General features: G+C 42.0%; 1 protein-coding gene across 2 annotated transcripts in view; it reads right to left on the reverse strand.

The window, feature by feature from the left end:
• Positions 1–20,688, reverse strand: part of MCTP2 (multiple C2 and transmembrane domain containing 2) — a 438,899-nt gene that overhangs the window by 187,250 nt on the left and 230,961 nt on the right. For both annotated transcript variants that reach the window (XM_088789331.1, XM_074317382.2), the window contains exon 3: positions 2,563–2,655. The gene's annotated coding sequence lies outside the window, so the exon portion shown is untranslated. The remainder of the gene's footprint in view (positions 1–2,562; positions 2,656–20,688) is intronic.

Genomic DNA, 20,688 nt, shown 5'->3' on the forward strand with positions numbered 1-20,688 from the left:
TCATGCGTAGACTTCATCTGATGGGCCCTGGGGAGGTATGTGAAGAATCTGAGGAAAGTGATAGAAATGGATTTGACCACCAGCTATTTCACATCAAGAGGTGGGACGATCTACCTGAGAAATATTCTCCAGATAGAAGTCTCTATCCTGAGATTATATCTAGAATATTCTCCAGATAGACATAACCAAGGAACCAGAACATTTTAGCATAACAGAATAATCAAGACACCAGCTTCCTTCTTTTTAGCCAATACCTGAACTTCTGATTTGAATTTTTGAGGGAAAAGCATTTGTTTCTATTCCAAGTCTACCAGTTTTGGACTTTAGAAATGTGGGTAGAAAACGAGTTAATGGGGAGAAAGGAGATGCCGGATAGGAGAAAAGGGGAGGAAGAAAATGGGACAGAAATGACACTTAGGTTTGAACCAGCACAGAAGCGGAGAATGCAAATTGAAGCTGTGAGAACAAGTTTCCCATCTGTTTCTGCTTTTCTCACCTCCATCTTCTCTAAAACCGGTTTCAGGGAAGGCCAAAGGCCATATCCGGTGGCCTGCACTGCCCCCTACAGGCGGAAATCCTGAAGCAGCAACAATCAAAGCTCAGCCTGAGTTTTCTCCCCAGACTTGCAGAAAGCACCTCAGGCTGGGCCATCATATTACTGCTTTGTTCTTTCCACTTCAGCCTACCTTTCAAATGAATACGTTTTCCCCCTATGTTTTCACATCTCTGAAAACAAAATATCTTGGAATATACCTTTTGTCAGTTTAACTGACAGATTTATTTTCCTTTGTGATGCATGAAAGAGCATCTTACAATTGATGTCATCATATACTTGGAGAAATATGGCGATCTTTATTTTGCATATATCAGAGGTGTGGCCTGATGAAAGAGACACAATATTTTTGAGTGTGAAAGGTCTACTCTCACCTTTTTTTCCCTAATGTCACCTTCAATATCTAATATCCCTTCTCTTTTTAAATTCTGGGTCGCCATGGTTTACTAGTTACTTAAATTTTGTCAAGTTAATGATCTGAGCCTCGATTTCTACATCCTTACTACTATATATCTTGTATAGTTTTGTGAGAGTTAAATGAAGTTACATTTAAATGAAGTTTCCTACCTCGTGCTGTCAAAGTACTCAATAAATAACTATTATCACTTCCAAATTAAAGTCTCATAAATGGATAGCTGCTTTTGCCACCACCCGAGTGAAAGACATCCAGACAAAAACGCTCTTCTTCTCCGAATGTGCCATTGATTCCCAAATGCCATCTGGGCGGTTTCATCCTTGGAATTTATGAGAACTACTGCTGAGTGGCTCTGCTTTTATGTTGACAACAAAAGGCGTGAGAGTTCAGATGGAGTCTGTGGGGCTTTATTTTAAATGCACCTATTTGGATGTTGAAAGTCGGAAGCACTACCCAGCCATCTTTGCCCACTGGAATTCAAAGCCTCCTGTCACCAAACCGTGTTGTTTCCCTATGCCCTTAAAACTACCCAGCCTGATTTCTGCTTTCTTCTGATAAACCTGGAGGTGCAGAGCCCAGCCTTTTAAGTCCGACTGCTTTTGCAAGACTGAAGGTGGCCGAGCACAAATGAAATGGAAAATGACAGTGATAACGGGGATTGCTGTCGCTGCCTGCTGGATGTGGTTTGTGGCTCTCCCTAGCAATCACAGGATAAAATAAATCTCGTGAATGGCAGCTTCTCTAATTGCTGCCATGGGACATAAGCAGCCTGGTCTTGCAGCCTCCGTTAGCTCTGCAAGGGGCCGGCTCCGAGGAGCACCCCGGTGGGGACAGAGCTTATAAAGATGTCACAGAGCAGGCTTTCATGTTTGCCAAGTGGCTTCCCCTCAAGCTCCCTAATATCCCTTCTTTCTGAAGTGATATGAAATTGTACAGTTCAAGTTCTTAGCCCGAGTCCCAAAGAGGGAGAAGCCGTCATAGACAGCGGAGGAAATGAAAGCCTTTCGTGGTGGCAGCCCCATGCTTTCTCTTCCCTGTAGTATCACTACATTTCTGGTGCTTGTACTGGGAGGAAGGGCTGAAGGCCAAAAGATGAGGACCTTGAAAGGTCCGTCCAGATGGGCCCTGCCTCTCTATGTCAATTTTATATTCACAACTTGCCTACCAGGCAGATGATATTCATGAATGAATCGAATGGCAAATGAATGAATGAATGAAATCAGTAATGGTCTGGGCCGAATGAATTTGACAAAATTTGTCCCTGAAGGAATTGTGGGAATGCTTGTCCAATATTGCTAGATCTCCAAAATTTTCAAGGGCCGTCCGTAGCCCAGATATTAATGTGAATTCTGTAGATTTTTCAACGTTGACACAAGTGTTAGGAGATCAACACACTACACCCATTAGCAGGCATGTTCTTTGAGAGTTAGGGTACCTCACAATTTCCTTTGCTCTCTACCAGGATCTTTCAAAGTAAATGAAACCGGGGAGCTCCGAAAGGGAAAAGGATTCCCCTTTGCCCCAAAGACAATTTCATAGAATTGTCATTTATTTAACAAAGCAAGTGCCGGGATCAGAATCTGCTGGTCCCTACCTTAGAACTGTGTGGACGGAAGGCTTTATTCCTTTGCCTGAAGCCATTATTCCCAAGCGCTGAGCTGCAGACTACGGTATGTTCAGGATAAATCTGCAACAAAAGGAGGGAAAAATAATTTTTACATAAGGCCAACTACTCAGTTTTAAAAACTGTCTTTTACTATGAGATTTTTTAGTCTGAAATTAACAAGACAGTAGATGGCGGGGGGGGGGGGGGGTTATGTGAGTGTAGATCTACACCTGACACAATTTCAATCTGCATCTTAATCATATACATATGTATATATATGTGGGTGTATGTGTGTATATATATATATATATATATATATATATATATATATATATATATATATATATACATATATATATATATGACAAAATAAAAAAATTGGGAACAAACCTAAAACACTTCACGTCAATTTTGTTCTCTCAAGACACTAGACTGAGTGTCAACTATAAAATGAATTTTGCAGAGTGTCCAAAAAGATAGTTAGCAGGATGAAAGACCAAGCAACGCATTAAAAAGCCCAGTTGCCGCAGTGTGTCAATCAGAGTTCAAAGAAGTAGATGGAGAGTCAGTGATGTCAGTGCTTTTCCTTGGTGTCTATTTCAAGAACAAGTTGAAATTCACAGTTTTGCAGGAAAAGTGAAATATCTGTGGGGAAATGGTGAGGAATTTGTCATTGCTCAAATCTGGTGCTAAGCCTGGAGCTCAGTTTCATATTCATCTTGATAGAAGCACGTTTGCAATGGAACAGAGAATAAGAGAAATGCAGTGAGGATTTATTGAGCATGCCGTAAAAAATCCATTTTTGTAGGGCTATTTTTCTTCTGCAGTAAATGATTAGAGGAGGAAAAAAAGAAAAGCTTAAAATTGGTGTCAAGGTCTTTATTCCACCCTTTGGGGATTAGCTGGAAGATGAATATGTCTGTTTATAATGCATCACTCCTGATGAAGTTGAAAAGATGGAGGGGAGAAACGTACCAAGCAGACAGGGTTTGTGAGGATTCAGCTGAAGTCCTCACACTTCAGACTAGAATTTGTCAAATAGTAATGTTCCACCAATGAAGTTTTCCTGACTGAATGTGAAGCACAAGCTGACTGCAATCCTTAACCAATTCAATGAGGAGATAAATGTTACAAAATGAAAATATATTACTCCTGCCTAAGATTCACAGATAAAGGCATTTTTCTCCTCTGTTAACAAAGCTTATGATACTGGAAAACATGGATCTTTGTCAAATTTGGGGCTTGCACTAAACTGCTCTTGTGCAGTTAGACTAGTGGGCGATTTCTCCCTGTTCCCACGTTAGCTAAAGGTTGTAGACACTTAACACTACACACATATTTTTTAAAGAGAGAGGCTTCTATACAGCATCTCAAAAATTGTCCATTGTCCTACCGAGCCCTGGGTTGAATCTAGAGGTGTTATTTGGGACCAAGATCAAGCATAGTGACATTCTTCTCTTTCCAAATTTATTTCTAAGTGTCCCCAGGAGGCTCCCCTTTCCGTTGTTATTTAGGGTGTTTAGTGCTTATCTCTTCACTGTCCACATTTTAATGACTGCTTGCCTCAAGGAAAACCATGCTTTCTGTCTTGGTGAAGTTCTAAATAAGGACGTGACAAGAGAAAAATCATGCAATGGGAAACACAGGTTCAGGGTGTTGTGCAGTCCTGAGTGTCACGGGTATATTATGGGTAATATTTCCTATCCACCCACAATCTTCCAGTTGATGAAGCACCAACAGATCAAACAGATGACATGAGACATGATATGAGAGTCTGCTTGACCGCTGTGAGTCCAATGTCCATCGTGGAAAAGACTTGAAATCTGTTATCCCCACAAGGGCAGCTTTGTCACCGTGGTTCCCTACATATTAGTGCTTCTCATTTCCATAAATGTTCCTGGTCTCCTTTCGATAAATCTGCTTTGCACAGTATCTATAACAGTTGTTTGCATCCTTTAAGGGTCAGCCTGCACATTATTAGTGGTTACATCTTTTCCCCACCAAGTCCCAGGGTTTTCCTCATTCCTTTCCATTCAGTTCTTAACACTGTTTCCATCTTTTCCAGAACACCTCCCTTAGGGGGGAGACACTACGAATTTCATCAGCGCTCTCTGAATCAAGTTCTCTGGAAGTTGAAAGACCTGTTTAGAGGATAGTCATTAGTTGGAGTCTAGACTGAGTAAGTCTATCACTTTTACAGACTCAGTCTGTTAACACATTTGTTTACTCCCACGCTGCCAGCCTAGCTCAGGCTAGCCTGAATGGGATCTGGTCCGAAAGGTCCATGAGTGGCATGAAATAGGCCGGCTCATTGAGCCCTACTGATCGGAAGTAGTAGCTCATCAGCTCTCCTTAGTACATGGGTGACCTTGGGAGCTGTGATTCGTAGCCTGGGGCACTGATTGTGGGACTCCTTCCTGAAGGCTGAACTATTCAAATCAAAACATTATCAGCATCTTGTAGAATGTAATATATGTTACAGACATGCCCCAGGAGTGTTCAGCAGTGTCTAGAACATTGGTTCCTCCATTTTTGCTTGACTGAGGGCCCCTTTTTAATGTCAAATATTCCACGGTACATTAGTCTTCAAGTCACAGATCTACTCCATTCATCTCTAATGGCCTTTCTTAACTCAGGTGTTTTATTAAAGAACTTATATACACATGTAGTAAATTTACACTTAATATCTAAGATTGAAAAGTCAGCATGTAAAAATTAATTTGCTCCTATAAACAAATATAAATAACATTTTATAAAGATGTATACAAGTGTTCATCACAAACATGGATTTCTTGAAATAAATCTTTTTTGTCCCCCCGCTTTTTTCTTCTCTTCCCCATCTTCTTCTCTTTTCTCTCATGCCACCCTGCTTTTACCTCCCCTCCCAACCTTTCCTTATCCAGGGAACCCATGTTAACATAAGCTATGCCCCTCCATGATTTTCCTCAATGTAATATATTAATACGTGTATACACATTTACAGATTCTTAAAATGATATTCATGTACCAGGATCTTGCTTTTCTCTTTGAACACCTCAAAACAAGCCCTCAAATCAAGTGGCACAGCTACTCTTTTTAATGCCTGCATACTAGCTAATAGCGCAGATATACCATAATTTATTCAGCCATAACCCTATTGAAAGACAGTCCTTCTGTTTGAAAAATTTTGCCCCTCTGGCCAATGTTACTAGTGGGGCATGTACCATAATGAGAAGTTAGAAAGAGAGTCATTATTATTCCCATATACAAAGAAAAGCTAACAGTTTTACAAATGACAGAACTATAGGTAAGAAAATTGAAAATAATCACCCCATTGCTCCAGTTTAGGCCTCGTCTCATATGTTTCACTATGTCACATGACATTAGTGTGTTCTTACTCTGACGTCTTAAAAATTAGAGGTCATTACATGAAAACATGTGTAACTCTACGTCACCTAATAGGTCAAGAACCTGGCAGTGGTGATCCAAATATAGCTTTGAAATTTAAGGAGAAAAGATGATTTTACATATATTTTTTAAAATAAATGGGTCTCTTAAAGTACCATGGTTTATTACAAATTTAAGTGTTTTTTTGTTTTGTTTTTTGTTGTGTGTGGTTTTTTTTTTTTGGTTTTTTTTTTTGTTTTTTTACGGTGGGGAGGTACTATGACAAAGTATAATATCAAAGAAACAGTTTCCAATACAGGGTACCTGAAAATGCCAGATAAAACATAAAGGGCATGGCAGATTTCTAGATGTGGGATGGTTGGATGAACTTGAATAGGACCCACACCTCCCCCAGACAACTATTAATACAAAAGCAACAACTCTTGGAACTCACTGAAGAGAAGCTTAAGGGGTGAGGCTTGTGTGACTGTGAACCCTGAGAAGAGAGAAGCACACAAGAGGTTCCACATTTATCCTGGCTTCTTCCATGAAGACACTGTCTAGTTTTCTGTGGAGGGAAACAGAGGCCACGCAGGACGTGGTGGTCTCACTGGATTAAAGTTGCAGAAATGAGAATCCCACGCGGACGCACTGGCTGGGGTCTCAAGGGTAAGACCCCGGTGACTGGAGAAATACACAGAAGCTCACGAAATTTCTCACGAGCTCATATCAAGCCTTTGGCTGATCCCCCACCGGCACATGGCAGAACAAGAGGCCAGAGGTCCAGCAGAGGACGGCATCGGGAAGGCCAAAGAGAAGAGCGCAGATCTCAGCAGTTGTGTGTTGCCGGGGACTTGTGGCTGGGGCTCCATTTCTGACCAGTAGGAGGCGCTGTAGAACACAGTCCAGATGGACAGTGGAGACTCCAAAGGAACCGTGAACGAGGAATAAAGGCTACAATCTTGAAAGAAAGACCACACTTTAGAAGACGGAACTGTAGCTTAAGCCCAGGGAGTCCTGTCAGTGGGGCGCCATGTGTTTGCATAGAGTGTGCCCTGTGCAATCACAGTGGCACCATTCACACATCTGCGTAAATGACAGCCCTGGAGTGCTGTGACCAATGACCAATGTGACCACACCTTAAAAGGACGGCTTCAGTAACAAGGTAACTTCCTGCAATCCCTGTGCAAGCTTTCCTCATCTGAAAATGTTGGCAGTTGTCATTTTTGTCTTTTTTTTGAGCTAGTGTAAGACACTGTGTGCTCTTAAGGAAAGTTATACCAACCACACCTTAGGGCTCCTTCTGAGTGAAGTCCACGCAGAATGATGGCACTGCCACCAGCCTTTGGAGGAAGCCAAGAGGTGGCTAATGATCAGGGGACTGAAGAGTTGGAGAACATCTGACCCTGTCTCAGCACGATATGGCCGTAACAGGGGCAGATTAGAATATGCCAAGTGAAGCCCTAATCAACTGTAGCCTTTTCTGTTTGGAGAAAGAACGCTTGGACAGAAGAAACTAGCCAGCACAGATGCGAAAGTTCAACGGCACTGATTTCCTAACTCTGCCCATGGAAGGGTCTTCCCTGCCTCTGACAGATAGATTGATGCCAGCGATTATTCCTATTCGTATAACTATTATCTCCTTTGCCTCCCTCCTCAATTCATGCAGACTTCTCACCATATTGATATCTGCTGAGCACGCCAGTCTACAATTTATTGTAAATTACTTATCCGGTGCATGTTTGAAAACTTAGTGAAGTTAGTTAGTATGAGAAAGCCTTGCTAGGGACTCCATGTCCTAGAGGACGTAGCACATTGAGCTTCCGGGCCTGTGAGGCTGAGGGCCAGAGTCTAGAATGTGCTTCTCTCGCTGAGTGTGCAGGAGTCGGGGGTGGATGGGGAGGGCGACTTGGCAGCCAGCCTGCAGGCTGGTCATGTCCCGCCCTGCCTCCCGCTTCTGTGAAAATGAAACCCTGTGCGTAAATAGAAAGAAGACACAGACGCAAAGAGTGATAAGCGTCATTAATGGATGTTTGCAAGTCAAGTGATACAGCGGCTCCACAGAGGAGAAGGTTCGATGGCTTCCAAGTGTCGGCAAAGAATTAATGTAGACGCTGGCATTTGAGATGGACCTAAAGGGATGTGACAGCGTTCTTCAGACGAAGGTGGAGTGACATAAGGTTCCAGACAGAAGGAACGGTTGGCCTCTGTTAATCTGTTTGGAGAGACAAATGTTACTTGGTTAGGTAAAATGGTTGTTTGGTGAGTGACAAGCTATATTCTGGAGGCCCTGGGAAGCCTTCTGCTGGAGGGCTACTGGTTTCATCGTGAATGATGCCAAGGGGTCTTTCTGAATGCCTGCAGCTTTCCTGGGTCACTCCTCAAAGCAGTGTGGTTTGGAGTGAAGTGGAGGAGGTCTTCCAAGAAAGTAAGAGCTATACAACTCAAACGGATTCATTAAGGAAATGGTAGCCACAGTCCAAGAAGTAGACACAACAGGGAGAATTTTAAGGAGTGACAGACGCAGATGTGAGTTCCTTATTATATTTCCAACTATAAGAGTCCAAATATGATGATAGGTCTGAGCAAGTTTGATTGAATTTAAGAATGTAACCGGCAGTGCTCACCTAGTCACTGGGGAGTAAAAATACAGATTTTAGGGATTTCTGAGTTAGAAACCAAGGAGCAGACATCTAACAAGCTCCCTCGTGGATTTTAGGTCAGCCAGCAGGAAACATTTGGGGATCACTGATCCAAACCATCTCAGGCGTATGACTGTCTTTTCTTATTCTTGACAATACCTGGGTCTCAACTTCCTCGGGTAAGAATCCGCATTTGTTTCCAGCACCAAGATTCTATGGGATCAGAGACATTGAGCTGGCAACGTTATACCGTCCACAGATAAGCAGCTACAGTTAGCCGTCACAAATACACCATTTAGCCAGCATTTCAGCACCTCATTTATATTCTCGGCCGCTGAGCTTTTTATCCATGTTCTGCATTCTCACAGTTTCCCAGCAGATGGCAGCATGACCTCATGAAATGCTGTCGCGGATGCTTCATGGATTGTAGCCACAAGGTGGCAGCATTGCACAGTGTTCGGAAAAGCCGATTCCCAGGTGATTTAAAACAAGCTTCAGGTTCTCAGGATGCCACAGGGCATCTTGAGGCTGCACCCACTATGTGTTTTGCGTCTTTTCAGGTAAAAAAGAGTATATCTCCTGACAGGCTGGAATGTGGGCAGAAACTCTTTATAGCATGGCTTTCTTGTAAAATGAAAACTCTCCGTGGGTAGGATGGCACTGACAAGGGGACAGCCAGAAGTGGGTTTTGAAAGGTTTTAAAGAATTTGTAAGGCATAGGGTGTGGCAAATTCCATTCCCCAAGGTGATGCTACATGCAGGGGGCAGGATCTCAGGGTTGGAGGCCAGCGCCCCAGCCCTCCCAGGGCCTCGAGGTTTTCCAAGTCTGGATATTTTTATATGGAGTCTCTCCAATTCTCTAGTATTGGCAACTCATTCAGATAATTTACAGCAGGACAAACAAGGCACAACCGTGAGCCAAACTCAAACTTTGCCTGCCAGCCGGCAGCTCCTGTGTTCCTGGGAGACTTAGGGAGGTCAGAGTGAAGCCCTAAGGGGTCCAAAATGGGTGATGGGGGGCCAGGACCACCACATTTCAAGTTGGGTTTTCTTCCTTGAAAAGCCCCTTTCAATAACTTCCAGAACCCGTAACACTAAAAGAGAATGCAGATTTCCATAAACGTATTATTTTCTTCAAAGAATATCCCTAAAAGAAGTATTCACTATTTGAATTTTTAAATACTATTAAAACTGGTCCCTTAGATTATTTTCTTTGGCTTTACTGGCTGGGAAAAAAAAAATGTTTCTGCTTGTGCCATAGAAATCTTTCCATAAATAACAATTGCCATAATATTTCTATGTGACTCATTTAATTTTTTTGTCCATATTGGAAATTTGTTATTGTTCCTGATTATGTCAAGCAATGCATGCCTTTTGGGGACAGGAAGTGGGGGGGCCCTCAGACATTATATAAACAGTTTATAAGCCATAAAGAAGTAGAAAATCAATGTCCCGCAACACGCCCTGCTCCCACTACATCATAGCCATACCTTTGCTTCCACTTTCGCAGACTTTTCCTGTGCTCATCAAAACGTATCAAGGGGAGATAAACACGCCACTCTAAGTACTTACAGTTTATTTTATCAAAAATGGATAATACTGGTTTTTAATGCAGTTTTTCATGCTATAGTATCATTTGATGAATTGCCTGAGATATTGATTGGGTTCTTCCGGTTGGAAGTCTCAATGCTTGATAGAGTAAACCTGCATTCAAATTGCAGCCCCAACATTTATAGGTAGCTGACATCCCAACTAAGCATAAGCCTGGCTTCGGTCACCTTTTTTAACGTGTTGAGGAAGTATTTCTATTTAAATGAAATGGTGGATTTTATTTTAAATCATGGCTGGACATCAGCCCTTCCTAAAGGGCTGTCTTGAGGTCTCTGAGATGTTTATGACCTTTTCGACCTTAGAATATGGGTAATTATTTTAAGAGAGTTCCTATTAAAGATCTATCCTTGCACTTGGTACAAACTTTACTTGACTGTAACTTTTTTTTTTTCAAATAACGTTATAGGCAATCTTTTTCTTTATAGGATGTGGGGTTAGCCTGTGGTCCCCCCACACACACACACACATCCCACCCCCCCTTGCTTTGGTTGTTATGCATACTTTCTAAACTTTTGTTGTTACGCTGGTCCTACAAAATGATTTTGAATGGTTTTTCCTTTTTCTCCAGAACATTAAAATAGCATCGATGTAATATTTTGTTTGATAATGTGAAACAAAGTTTTGTCACTGGGCTTGGTGCTTTTTACGATGAAGCTCTTTGACAATTTTCTTATCCAGTTTAGCTTAGTTTTGATTTTGTTTTAAAGCCACCCCCCGCGCCACTCCCATCATTCTAATATATGGCCAGGATGGAGAAATGCAACTTAGATCTCTATCTAAGTCAATGCTAATAAAGGCATATACGTATTTAAAACATGTGTATATCTATGTTTATGCATGTATGTTATATCTATATAATGATCTATGTTTGGTTTGGTTGCCATTTTGAATACTGCTGAATATAAATGTATGTTTTATTTGTGCTATAGATACCCCTTTCCAAATTTCATGGAAGACTTTTGCCTTCAAAATCGTATGTGTTTCTCATTTTCTACTTCTTAGTTTTTCTAAACTGAGCAGAGATTTCTGCATTCACAGAACCCAGCAAGTCTCAACCATGTTTACATTCTTTCCTGCATATTTCTTTACCCAGCAGCGCCTAAGCCCTGAAGAGCGTTCAAGGGTAAACATGATTCTTTATATAGACTTGGAGAAGAGGTAACCCAAGCAAATAGCATGTGACTCCAAGCCTTTGAAAGCTAATATTTAGCAACCTCTTGTGTTCTTCACTTTCAAAATATTTGTCTCTGAAAATAATGTGAGAACGAGTTTGTCAAGGGGAAGTCAAAGTGGACAAAACCCAATAGTCAAATGTTTCTCTCTCTCAGTGTCTGAAACTCAGACAGATCAAAGGGGCACCTATATCACCTGTGGTTATCCTGCAACAACAAAGCCGGTAACCTGAGATGCAAACTCTACACCTCAGTCACACTCCGTGGAGGAAAGAAAACTTAGGGTTTCAGTTTAAGGAATTTTTTAAATTATTTGGGATGAATAAAATGATGGGACTTCAAGACAAGGGCACACACTGCCAAATATACAATTATTTTCAAGGTTGGGGTTTCAAATTCAGTATTTTGTAAAGGAAAAAATAAAATCTTAGGTGATAATAAAAATGGATTTCGCTATCAGATTTGTTTTTTAGGAAACGAAATGTTGATTGTTGGTGTTTTGGGTTCAATGAAACGTAAACTCCCCATTTACATCAAATTTTAAGTAACTTTAAAAACTCACAATAAAATCAGACCAAATGTCAAGGACTTTTTAAAAGATTATTAAAGTCTGTTTAAAGGGTTGACAAATTTCAGATTACAACCAGATACAGACAGGAGATTAATTCTTTGCTTGGAAGGGCTAAGAGAACTCAAACCCATTTTTATCACAATTCTTGAAAGTGAAGAACCAAATGGTAGTCACATCTTTAAGAAGAAAATTAAAGTTATCTTTCCAAATTTGATAAAAGTTCAAAAATTGAAAGTAAACCTCTTCTAAGTATGTAGCTTTATTGCCACTGGAGATATAAGCCTTAAACTGAACCATTCACAGTAATTCATTCATTCAACACATCTTCAGTGATGTCAAGGGTTTCTTCCATAGGTCAAGTTCACGCAAGGGGGTTTAGTACAATACTGAATAAGGCAGACTAAGTCACTTTCCCCATGGACGTGACAGTCTAGCTAGGGAGGCACAAATAAGCCGGGAACCATAAGGCAAGGGCTAAGTGCCATAATGAGAGAAGGAAAGGGTCTACAGTGGGCATGCAGCCCATCCTGGAGAGTCCAGAAAGTGGTGTATTAGTGGGTTATCCAGACTATGGGTTGTTAGGGGGTAGCCAGGTGAAGGGGGATGTGATTCCATGCTTTACTTCCTTCTTCTGAGGGGCTGACACCAACTTCCCCATTAAGTCCTATGAATTACTAGAGAGGAGCTTGGCACTGCTACCTGGAGGCCCTGCATGTTTAGGCCTCAGTGACAGGAGACGGCACAAGGGGACATGTGTCCAGGTTCCAAAATGCCTGGGGTTAGAGGGACCTGTATTTCCCAAGGCTCCTATGTAGTACTAGAAAGCAGGCTGCAGTCCAGGTGTCCATGTCCCAAGGGGCTTGGGGAATTCAGCCTCATTCAGGCTGCTTGGGGGATCTGATCTGGGGACGGGGACGTGGATTTGTCTTGGCTTCAGTGAAACTCAACAAGTGGCAAGAGCCTGTTGAGCATGGTGCAGCCAGCAACTGGGAGAAGGAAGGCCTGATTGTAGGGAGAAGGTGGAAGGTTCTAGAAGGTGGGAGGTTCTAGAAGGTGGAAGTTCTAGAAAGTGGAACGTTCTAGGTGGAAGGTTCTAGACTGTATAGAGAGAAGGTTACCAAGAGCCATGCAGATGGCCACTGTAACAGGTAACCGGCAGTTCCAGTGGATGGCTCAGTGTAGCCCAGGAAAAAGCCAGCCACTGTGGGTCATTTCAGAATCCTAGGGACCCTTTGAAAGGTTTCCAAGAGCTGGTCTGGGGCTGGGAGGGGAGAAGAGCCTGATCAAGGAGCGGCTACTCAACTTGGTTTTGTTTTAATTGTGTTTCTGCTTCACTTGAACAAAGCTTTAGTTGGTTTTTTAGAAGTTTTAGAATCTCACACTTTATGTAGAAGTATACATCTTAATTTGGTCATCTAGTAGGTACGAATCCTTGGGGGATATGTGAGACTCTGATAACAGCAGCTACCTCCCAGGGTTGTGAGGATCACTTGAGTGACAGCATGAGTTAGGAGGTGCCGGCCAGACCACCGTTGTGTAGACTGAACACTGCACAACTCTGGGCAGGGGTCCAGCGGATGGCGCCCGGCTGAGTTCTGAAGTTCAAAATCCACATGGCCACGTATGGCAGCTCTGGCTGACACAGAGTAAGAAAGAGGATGATAATGAGAGAAAACCTGTTCTAAGAGTAGAATAAGCACAGTGCAAAAGAGGGAAGGTTGCAACAGTCTGGGGGAGAGGATGGGGAGCGTAAGATGCCGGGGGCACAGCATCCGGCCACAGTGCTCATGAGCTAGAGCGGTGTGACAAAATCCAGGCCTCACCAGCAGGTGCATCTGAGCCAGGCGCAAGGACTGGGAAGGACGGAGATGTGCAGGTGGCCCTACCCATGGAGAGGCTTCCGTGCCCGCCTCGGGGAACCTGCTGCTAATATTCCTGTCAGGAAATTTCCGGCAGACATTGATGATTTCGATGGAGATTTCAAACGCTAATAAGACAAGGATTATGTGGAATTGGGGAGCTGTGATGCATTTAGCATAGAATCCAGACATCGAAGGTGACCTGTGCGAGCCCAGTGTCAGCAGATTGACAGGCCACCTAGCTTGGGGGTATCACAGTGCTACTGTCAGGAGCACTTTGTGGTTAACCCTGGCAGGTTACCAAGGCGACTTGCAGAGGACACGTTAGGCTTTTGCCTGGTGACCTGGCTTCTTTCGTAGGGCGCAGCAAGACTTTGGTTGCAAAGCCCTCACTCTGAGAACAAATTTGCAACGAGGGGAAGGGGGAAAACAAAGATAAAAAGTAAGGAAATCAACCAAGACAAACTCACAGACCATTCTACATATCTTTGGGGTAAGGAAAATGCATTGCCAATTAATTTGAGATGGTAGGAAAAGAAATAAGATATGTGCTGTAATCACAGCTAGTTTTTCATTCTAATATCAGCTTCCACTCCACTGGACTTTCACACACACACACAATTAGATATGAAACATCACTCTTGCTGAGGTATGGATACTGTGTGTGTGTGTGTGTGTGTGTGTGTGTGCGCGCGCGTGTGTGCATGTGTGTGTACAATGCCAACCATTTAGAAGAAAGTGTGATCTTCTGAGATTATAAGACCTTAAAAAGCAGAATCTTTATAAAAACTGTTTTGTAAAACATATTAATAAACAATCTTAATTTCATTGCCATGAAATGACCTTAGATTTCATCCAGTTGAACCCCTATTGAAAAATATAAAAATATGAGACGCAGAAAGGGGAAGAGACTTTTGTAATGTTAGAGAATGAGGCCTGCTGGGAGACGATTCTCCATTGGTCTCTGATAGTTCTGTGCATCTATCTTATGGGAGAAAACCTTGACTCTCTTCATTTATAGTATCATTTCAAGGATGTTTGTTGAACAAATGGCCTTGGAAGAAAGAGATAGTATTTGCTGGAGCACAGAGCAGACATCCTTGCTAAAAGATTTGGGTCCCCCCAGCTCAGGGTTCTTCTCCTGTGGCTCAAAGCACTTTGTGTGCATGCAGCCATTTGGTCCCATCTGCATATCAGCATTGCCCTCTGGGGCTTGGGGGCAAGAGAACGTGATGCAAACACGCTGCTCACTGTGCTGTAAGTAATAAAGTCTTTTGTCTCTGACCCAGGAGTCCTGTGTTTCCTGCCAGCACCCACAAAATGGCGACAGGCTAACTTGTTGGCTTGCGAGTAGGACAGAATCCCAGACCCTTCACAATTGTTGAGGAGAGGGAGGGTGTAAAGCAGAAATTCTCATGCGTAATGAGGTGCTGTGATGTTAGCTGTTTGATATGTGGTTTGCAAAAAAAAATGTTGCTTTTCCTAAAGAATATTTTCTAAATCACACACACACACACACACACACACACACACACACACACACAGTTCAAGCCTCCAGTAGGTTACAGATGACATGATTCTGTGGAGAACTTACATTTTCAAGCATATTCCACTGTCTCAGGTTGCAAACCAAGCTAGAAATTGATCTGTGCCAAGTGCCTGGTAATATTTCCAGAATTTTCCATCGGGAATTGAAAATCAGGAGCAGGACTTTCTCTTCCTTCATCCCCATAACACTACTATTCCAACTGTATTTCTATGGTGTGCCTCTGGGTGTCATTTCTCCTTCCTCCCGAGAGTGCACCAAGAACTCATTGTCATGTGTCTACAACTCGAGTATTTTAAAGTCCTTTATGGCTCGTAAGGATGTGTCTCTCCCGCATTCTTCCATCTAGCAGTGTTTGCTCCGGGTGCCCAGGGTTTCACGGCTAACCCCGACACTGCCACTGCCGTCACCATGGCTGCCTCGCAAGAGAAGGCCCTTGTGTTTTCCTGTTCTCCTGAGAAGCTCTGCCATAAATCCTGTGGGCTTCACTTGCCTTTTACCCTCCCTGACATGCTGCTTTGTATTCCGAGCATCCGACGGGATGCCTTTCGGTTTTACTGCCTTCACCCGGTCTTTTCAAACAAGGTCACGCTCTTTGATCGGCATGACTCACAGCTTGCGCCCACCCCATCCTTTCACCCATGGGCGGCAGGTTTAGCCCAGGAGATCTGACTCGTGAGAGAATGAGGAAATCCGAGCTGCCTGGCCGAGAAAACAAGGGCTCTGGGGGTGACTGCAGCGATCTTCTAGGAATCGTGAGCCACGATTGGAGTGTGCACAGGCGACTGTACTCCTTGGCATTCAAGAAACATCTTAGTCAGGGCACCCGCCCGGCCCAGACTAATAAACACTTCAGCCACAGTTTCAAGAACAAGGCAATAATTCAGGCTCTTGAACCCCAAAGCAAAATTGTACGGATGATCATTAGTTTTGGAATCTCTCCTAACCTTTCAAATCCATTTTCGAGCAAGAGCACGCTTTCATTTTTCTGTCTTCCCCGGCTCTCTTAGGAACCATGCACATTTAATAAGTAGAAAGAAAACTAAGGATTCCAGACGATGGTAAGGCAGGCCATGGAGGCCTCGGGATACTTCTTTGGCATAAACCAGAATGTTCCATGCAACAGTAAAGGGTAGTTCCTCTTTCATGTATGGTGCTAATTCTATTCGGCGTACATGTAACTTTTCCGGCCCCCCAAAAGTGTCCATTCTTTTTGGCAAGAAGAGTGCTGCAGTTATATATTTTGTAAAATCTCCCGGCTATCTCCTTTCGCAAAAGGGAAGTTCAGTTGATATTGATAGCCTGGGAAATACTGTAGAGCACGGTGTAGGGTCTGCCAGGCTAGCCCCAACAATGTCCATTGAGCGACAGACATGTTGCTTGCTTCTCAATGGCACCTCCGCCTTCTTTCCTATCTGATTGATGGAATGTTCCGGGGGGAGGGATGGCAGACGGCAATCACACAGGTGTCCGGCGACTGCAGACGCTCCTGTGGAGTCTAGGTCCTCTGAGATCCTCGGCAGGTCTCCATTGCCTCAGTTGCCCCTAACTCCCAGGAAGCTGACAATACTCCTTGGGGCCATGGTTCTAAAAGCACGTCCTTTCTGCTTCCAGTGACGACACTGTCCCATCAGGCTCATCTCTCAGTAGCACACTGGTGTTTACCGAGGGGGGTGGATTAGAATTGTGAGCGATGTGCTTAAAAAAATCTCCCACTAACCCTCTTCCTCACTTCCAACACACACACACACACACACACACACACACACACACACACACACACACACTGTTTGCCACTGAATTCCAGGAGTTTCTGAGGATGAAGCTGAGACTATTCAGGACTCCTGTGGATAAACTGGGCCTGTGATTTATGGTTTCTACCCCCTACCAGACCTGATTAAAATCTATGCGTTATTTCATGGAATCGCCTGTTTGGAAAGGAATACAGTTACGATTGAATTTACCCCTCTTTCCAGGTGAGGAATGGTTTATGCTGTCTCCTCTAATTTAAGGACACACAGCCAGTGTCCCCTCTAGAAGTCCCTTGAATGAAAATGGATGTGAGAGTGACCTATTTTGTTAGAACCCTCGAGCTGGAGTACTAGCCTGGCATAAACAACGTGGAAAGAAATGTGCCATCTCCAAGAAATGTAACCCGTAAGGCAGAGTCTGCCATTTCACTCATAGAGCCTCCAGGGTTATATGTCTAAGGCACCCAGGAAAACAAGAATTTTATTTGATAAGACGCCGGCTTCCCATCGAGGTCCCATCACAGGTTGGAGTTACTTAGAAGCACAAAAATGAAGCTATCGAGAATGTCACGTGACTATTCTTCTCTTATGTGATCTTGAACTTTTTGCAGCTGCAACTTATCTAAACATTGTTTGAGATGGTTTGAAGGGGGAGCAGATCATTTGTGTCTCTTGATCAGGTCTGTATCTGTGTATGTGCACTGAAATCCCATGGGGAGTTTTGTCAAACCTCCAACTCTGGATCTATGAAATCAGGCCCTGTGATCTGGGCCGCAGGTATATAGAACTTGGCTCTCTTAGGGAAGTTCTAATGCATATCTCAATTAAGAATCATTGATTTTGACCTTTTAGCATGTATATACTTGGATTAAGTCTCTCTGTCACAGAGATCCATTTACGGATACAGTATTTTGTACAGCTCTCCTTCCTCCCCATTTCCTGCGCTTCCCTGTGCCCCTGCACAAAAAATGCTTGTACTGCAGCGTTTTGGCACTTGACAGACATTGTAAGCAATAGCTCTATGAAAAACTTTTGTTGAATTTACTTTAAAGATATTGAAGACATTTCTCATAGCAGTTTTGTTCAAAGACCCCTGTGAGAAGTGCCTCTTTATCTCAATTCTAGGAATAATTACATTTTTCTTGAGAGTCTATTTTACTTTTGTCATATAGGTTCTATGAATTATAGTAATGATTGCACATTTTTTTGTTATTTTTGTTATTTAGTGAAGATTCTTAGAACTAAATTTTGACCCTCTTTAGTTACACTTATCCACTATTTTCTAAACGTTTTTATAACATTCAGTCCATCGAAACACGTGTAACCCTTTTTTTGTTTGTTTGTTTGTTTTCATGTAACTCATTTTTATCTTTAGTTGATATAGCGTGTGTATATTTGAAATATGCTTAAGTTCAATGAAATTGAATTAAATCAATTAAAATGTTGAAAAATAGCAACTTAGAATGAGGAGAAGGCAGAAATTTTCTCCTTTCCATTCTCTTTAAGGTAGGCTTGCATATACTAACCTTGAATTATCAAGAATGATTTAAGTTTCTCTACTTGAGTTTCCCAGTTTATATTCTACTATGCTCTGATAAAATACGCTTCGCGTGTACACTCCAAATTTACAAACCACTTTTCTAACTATTATTGCATTTGACCTCCATGAAATTCTGAAATAGGCAGGGTAGTCATTCTCCTGATGATACAGAAGAAATATCATGTTAAAATGCCTACCTAGTGCAGTAGGGAATGTGAATTTTCTTTTTATTTCCCTCCTATATACATGAAATGTCAATTCTTTCCATTCTCCAAACTTTCAATCAGACTTAATGACAAGGAGCAGAAAGCACGCTCTATTTTCATGTTTTTCTATTTTCCTTCTAGTGCTATATACTTTTCGTTGGAAAGGTTTTAACATAATGAACTATTAAAGAAGGAGAGGCAAGGTCCTCTTTGGTTGTGTATAGATTCATCACCAAAGCCTTTTCAAGGTAGGTAGGATCCATGTTAATACATTCTGTACAATTTCTTACATGCCAAGACAAGCCATTCTAAGAAATTTTGATATGTCAAATCTTATGCTAAGCAATTCAGAAAAAAAAGTTTCTGATTCAAAGGCCGCATCTCTTCTAATTTGAAGTCACTCTATCTTCAATCCTAAAAAAATACGGTATTGACCAGAAAAAGGATACACAATATATTTTATAATCTATACAACTGAACTATTGATCCAAGAGTCTTGGGCTAATGCATCGTGCATTAGAAGAATAGGTAATAAATTCAGAGCAAGGGAGCTAGTTAATTTTCAGTGAGTTTACTTCTTGGCAGGCAAACTACTGATAGTAATTTTTGCAGGTCACCTCCCTCACCCTTGCCTCTGCCTCTCTGTGTTAGACAAGTTTAAGTCAGCACATGGCATTGGTCGATGTGACTAAGCGAGCCGTTGTTTATGGGAAATGATCCATTATATTTATGACACCCGCCAGCTGGTGCTGTGTGCTCATTTCCAGGTGTCCTTGAATTTTGATTACTATTATTTCAATGGGACTGATTAATTCACTTTCAAGGGGAAGAAGCTAAGATGAATCAAATTAGAAGCATAATAAGACATCGGTTGTTCAGATTTAGATGGGAAGACAAGTTGAATTAGTTACGATGTTAAATGTAAATGTATTGAAAGAGACATTTACAGTTGTGGAAGAATGAAATGTGTGTCCCTTTCACCAAAGAGAGATTCCTTTCAATCATTATTTATATACAAACAAATAGCTACAATTATTCCTGCAAGAGGAAAGTGAAGACTGTTAAACATGGGAGCATAAAACTCAGGTTTTAACATGCAGGGAGCTGTAATAAAATGATGGTGGGTAGTCTGGTGTGAAAAGACAGAATAATGTGGTTAACTAGATGTTAACTAGATGAAAGTGATTGATCTGGGCTCAGCCCTTTTCTACAATCACTCGATCATTTCACCTTCGTACCCTACATAGATTATTGTTAGAAGATATTAATAAATTTGATGATTATTGGATGTGTTTTCTGATTGATGTGAAAAATAACACCATTGTGGAACTACTAATGTTCAATCAATATGTATCGATTAAGGTCTCAGACATATCAAGCTTTCACCTTCGGGAGTCAATCTTAGTTGCGAACATTGAATAAAAACCTATTTATTTAGCACTAATAATATTTTGTTATTGTTTCAGTAGGACATATTATAGGAAACTGGCATCCCCACACAATAAGCAGTGTTTTGTGCTTTAAAAATCCCTGGCTTATGTTTACTTACTTTCGTCATTTTCCTTTGGTTTCTAGAAAAATGTAAAAGGGTGCCTTCCCTGGAATCTTGAGGTGTGTTAAACTGAGCTATCTTTCTAACCACAGAAAATGGTCATTTCCTTTCATTTAGTGTTCATAGTATATAAACAGTTTCCTGAACCGATATTCCTGAAGATGCTACATTTGCCAAAAGCCAAAAGAATGCACTTCAGAAATGGAATAAGAGGAATGGGGCACTTACATTCAAAATACATGTTTCTGCAGTGACAATGGCCGCAGTGAGGAAGGAGAGCACGGCAGGTGCTGGAGTC

This window comes from Rhinolophus sinicus, chromosome 13, assembly GCF_057876585.1.
Source record: "Rhinolophus sinicus isolate RSI-liver-muscle chromosome 13, RSI-T2T, whole genome shotgun sequence".
NCBI classification, from domain to species: domain Eukaryota; kingdom Metazoa; phylum Chordata; class Mammalia; order Chiroptera; family Rhinolophidae; genus Rhinolophus; species Rhinolophus sinicus.